Source organism: Bos mutus, chromosome 24, assembly GCF_027580195.1.
Source record: "Bos mutus isolate GX-2022 chromosome 24, NWIPB_WYAK_1.1, whole genome shotgun sequence".
NCBI lineage: Eukaryota > Metazoa > Chordata > Mammalia > Artiodactyla > Bovidae > Bos > Bos mutus.
The window spans coordinates 17,887,342-17,892,486 of record NC_091640.1 but is presented as its reverse complement, the minus strand read 5'-3'; the positions used below and the strand labels follow the sequence as shown (position 1 = coordinate 17,892,486).

Here is a 5,145-nt window from a genome sequence, read left to right as displayed (position 1 = left end):
ATTTTACATATGAAAATGTTAGAAAGATTAGGTAATTTCTCCAAAGTTAAGTCTTTTATAATATTCATATTGCCTCCCATGCCAGTGACACAGGATAATACACTTGTAATATTTGGGATATATACCCATGTCTTCTTTACCAAGAATATGAGCATTTTCAAAAGAGATAACACAACTTGTGATGATCCTGTCTGGTTTCTCACATTCTTCCTATCTTGGCCTTCCCCCATGTAGCCCAAATTTATGTGTACTCATTCTCCAATACTCATTTCTATTCAAGTCAAATCATTTCTTAATGTCTTCTTAAATACCCCATGCTCAGCTAAAGCTCCATGTGCTTCTTTGCCTGGAATTCCACTTCCTTTATCTTCCCATCATTGAATACCAAGCCTGAGACTTTTCTGGTGAACCATCCCTTCTCCCCCACATCACTTTGCTCCAAAACAAGCTTCCTTTTCTCAGTTTCATGCAATTCATAGTTAATTTCATTTGGTGTGCTATTGCTTTCTTTTAGTTCATGTTGAAACATTTTCAATAAATCTTTTCCAAAATCTCAAACCTATATCTACAATAACCTTATTCACATCAAAGCAGAATGATTATTTATAATCTTTATTGAGTGCTAGACTTCTCTCTTTTTTAAAAAAGAATTACTTATTTATCATTGAATGTGCTGGTTCTTTGTTGCTATACGTGGACTTTCTTGGGTGCAGCGATAAGCGGGTACTCTTTATTTCAGTGTATGGGCTTCTCATTGTGGTGGCTTCTCTTCTTGTGGAGCCCAGACTCTAGGTGTGAGGGCTTCAGTTGTGGCAGTGCATGGCCTCAGTAACTGTGGCTCATGGGCTCTAGAGCACAGTCTCAGTAGTTGTGGCACGTGTCTTAGTTGCTCCACAGCATGTAAAATCTTCCCAGACGAGGAGTCAAACGAGTGTTCCTGTATTGTAAGGCAGATCCTTAACCAGTGGACCTCTAGGGAAGCCCTAGACTTCTGCCTTACACTACGTTAGAGACATCTCGGAAATGACCATGGAGATAATCTGTGAAGTATAAATTATTGTGATCATTTTACAAGATGAAATGGAGGCTTGAGGCTTGAGTTAATTGTCTAAGACAATACTAGGACAACCAGGACCCATGCATAACTCATTGTCCCCAAAGTTCATTTTTATCTCACATTATACTAGCTGTTTCCCCTCCAACATATATATATATGTGTACATATATACACACACATATATATATACATGCATATATATTCACCCTCTCATGTTCATGTAACATCGTCTTCATGTAGCAACATTAAAAACTTTAAATATTTTAGTAAAAAAGCAAACAGAAAGTCTAGAAAGGTCTAGAAGGAGTTTCTGCAGATACTGTCAGGCACAGTGGCCTGATTTGAGAGGGCAGATGACCTTCCTTTGGCTCTCTCTAATGAGAGCCTCAGGGGAAGAAATATGCACATCAGGGCAAGGTGAGCTCCCAGATTCCCCTAGAGCCAACACATTGGAAAAGACCCTGATGCTGGGAAGATTGAGGGGAGGAGGAGAAGGGAATGACAGAGGACAAAATGATCGGATGACTTCATCAACTCAATGGACGTGAGTTTGAGCAAACTCAGGGAAATAATGAAAGCCAGGGAAGCCTGATGTTCTGCAGTCACCAAGAGTCGGACATGGCTGAGCCTCTGAACAACCACCACCACTCCTCCGGAGGGTGTTTGAAGAGTAATTATGACCTACAGTGCTGCAAGAATAAGATATTTTTAAGTAGACATTTCCACAATGACTCTTTTAAATTTGAACGCTTTCCTTTGTTTCAAAATTACTGCCATCATCTAATGAAGAGAAACAGGTTAAATTAATCAAAGTAAAATTTTAGACTGAACATCAAAAAAAATCTGCTAATAGTGAGATTCATTAAACTCTATTAGAAGCCCCTTTGATTGAGTCATTTAAAAGAAGACTGAGTTCCCCCAAGATGATTCTGAGAAAACCCCAGGCCAGGGGAGAGAAGCAGATGGAGCCCATAAGCCCTCCAGTCTCTAACGTGGGTGATTTTTATTCTGAATTCCCTCATTTTGCCTTCTTGTCAACAAATCCTGCCATCATTTCACTCACATCTTTGCAGCATTTTTCCAGAGCTGTTAACAGAAATCATTTCACAGAGAGTGGGAAAGAATGTCATTTTGTCATTTTCTTGGGGGAGTGAAAGGGAAAAGCAGGTAGTCTCTGCTTTCTGAGGCTTTCATGAAGAAAAAAGAAGAGGAAAGTGAGGCCTGCCAGCTCATGGTGTGCAAGAAAGAACTTTCCTTGGCAGTGCTATGCAAAAATAGTAACTGGAAACTCCTCAGCCAGCCTCTCTCCTTATTAAATAGAAGGAAGGACAATTTGGGACCATATTAACACCCCCAAACTTACTAGCACTAATGAGCTGCATGAACTTAATCATTACATTATATCTGAAGAGTAAGAGGAACTTTAATGATCATCAGGTATAATCTGCTTCTTAATTCAGGAACTCCTTTTAATTACAGAATTCCTATGAGATGGCCATTGGAAGCTCATTATTTCATTGAATTTTCCATCCCATGGTTAGTTGTTTCATTTGTTTAAAAAAAAAGTCACCCTTTTATTGATCTAGGACATTTATTCCTTAGTACTTGCTTTCTCCTTTGGAATAATAATAATGTATGAAGAAAAGAGTGATAATGATGGTGATGAATCGCAGCATTTTTTCTATATATTAGGCATGTAGTACAATTTTTCATAATTTTATATTCTTTCGTAATCAGAAAAATCTAAGATTATAGGCATTTTTATTAGTCTCTATTTTACACAAGGACGGATTGAGACATAATTCTACAGTGACCTTGTTGAGGTCATATAACTAATAAATGGAGAATTAGAATTCATACCCAATTCTGTTTGATTGCAGAGTTCAAGCTCTTATGTGTTCTGCATACTGGACACACACAGATACATACACACAAAGCCTCTAGCTCCTTATTATACACATTGAAAATACACTGTCCATTCATTTCTTTTTTTTTTTTTCCCCTAAATTGCGTATCCCAGTTTCTCTAAGGATTCCTTAATTAATATGACTTTCCACCACATGATCATAGTTGATTTTATTGTAGAAGTTTCTAACTTTCCTTCCTAGAGTGTGGAACCTTAAATTGGAAATAATACTGAAACGTGTGGTTTAAGTGCAGAACATAGAAGATTTTATCACCATCCTTCATCACTTTTCCAAATCAAATTCCTGCATCTGTAAAAGTTATTAATAGCAAAGATGATAATTGACATTAGAAGAACACCGAAGTACAAAGATGTAGGAGATAAAAAATTCTTACAATTGAGAAGATTCTATTTGCAGGTCAGAAATTCTTGTTATTTACTGGAAGCATCACCATTTTTTTATGCAAAACTGAGCCTACACTTCTTTTATATGATTTCCTATTCTATTTGAGGACACGGAGCTCCCTGCATCTGCTGAAATTTGGTGTGAATGTGCTTTCAGCTCAGCTGCCCAAGGCGCAACCACACAGCAGGGGCTCCATTCTTATGTATTTAAGAGCCCCACTGTAAACTTCTGGCAGAAGCAATGTGCTAAGAAGAGCTCAGCCTTTCAGATTAGTCAGAAAGTGAGATAAAAACTAGGTGTGACTGTCTTCAAGTGACCAAGGTAAATCAAAAAGTAGGAGATGCCTAAGTGTTATTCCCACAGCCATAGTAGGAGACTGGGTTGCCACAGAAGTCACTGGCTGCTGAAGCCTTTGTCTGGAGCTGTCAGGAAAGCTCTGATTCTGATGTGGAAATTGTTCAAAGACTGAATAAGGTCTTTGAGAAAGCTCCAAGGGTAGGTAGGGGAACTACGATAGTATGCTTTCAAGGAACTCATGCACAGTCCAAGAAAATAGCAAGGCCAGTGCCAACAGAAGCAGACAGACTTTGTTAAAAGAGGAAACTAGTAGTAAAGGTGGTAATTACAGTAATAAAATGATTTAATGTATAATGGAATAATATCAATCAAACATGGAGATAAGTAAAAAGTGGGGGGCTTTGGAGTTAGGGTATTATTATGCTTTCCTACATCATTTTCCATGTGACTTGATGCATATGACAATAAGGATCCTCAAGAAACTGCCTTGGGCAAGGTATCTATTGAAAGGAAAATAGACACCATTCAATGTCAGAAGTTCTAGGCTACAGTTTTGATTATTAAGTATCACTGTGGTTGGAGGCACTTTTATGATTAGATTAATAAGTATATATAAACAAACAAACAAAAAGGAATAGTGCAGAATGTATTAAACTAACTCTCCCTTGTTTCTCCTTTTCCCTCTCCAACTAGCTAGACCTTGTTTTTACTTTCTAAACTTTTGCATCTTGTAGAAGTTACATGCATGACTCTAAGCAACCTACTGATATGCCTTTCTTTTTTCTGACTTATGAAATTTAAGCATTATTTTTCCTATCTATTGAAAATGAAGATTTAGCTCATCTATATGACCCCAACTGCCACTTCTCCACTTACCTTTTAGCTAATTTTTCAGTTTTTAAATTGATTAAATCTTTGATGTGGTTTTAGCAGTACATACAATAAAATTGGAATGCTACAGAAATTGGCATGGCTGAAGGATGACATGCGACTTTGTGAAACATCCATATTTTTGTGGGATGTTATTCAGTCTTAACAATAATGAAATTCTATCACAAGCTACAACATGAAAAATTTTTGAAAATACAGTGCTGGGTGAAATAAGCCACACACCGAAGGACATATGTTGTATGATTCTATTTCTATGAGCTACCTAGAGTAGTCAACCACCTAGCTGGGGGTTACCAGGGGCTAGGAGAGGGGGCTGTAAGCAGCTGTTGATTAATGGGTAGAGAGCTTTAGTTTGGGAAGATAAAAAAGTTCTGGAGATTACTCACGCAACACAGTAAAGCAACTGAACTGTACACTTGAAAGTATTTCACGTGTTAGTCTCTCAGTCGTGTCTGACTCTGCGACCTCATGGACTGTAGCCCAACAGGCTCCTCTGTCCATGGAATTCTCCAGGCAAGAATACAGGAGTGGGTTTCTATGCCCTTCTCCAGGGGATCTTCCCCACCCAGGGATCGAATCCCGGTCTCC

The 5,145-nt window shown here is 38.2% G+C and overlaps 1 pseudogene; it reads left to right on the top strand.

The window, feature by feature from the left end:
• Positions 1 to 4,586: 4,586 nt before the first annotated feature.
• LOC138985481 (U6 spliceosomal RNA) lies at positions 4,587 to 4,680 on the top strand (annotated as a pseudogene).
• Positions 4,681 to 5,145: the final 465 nt, after the last annotated feature.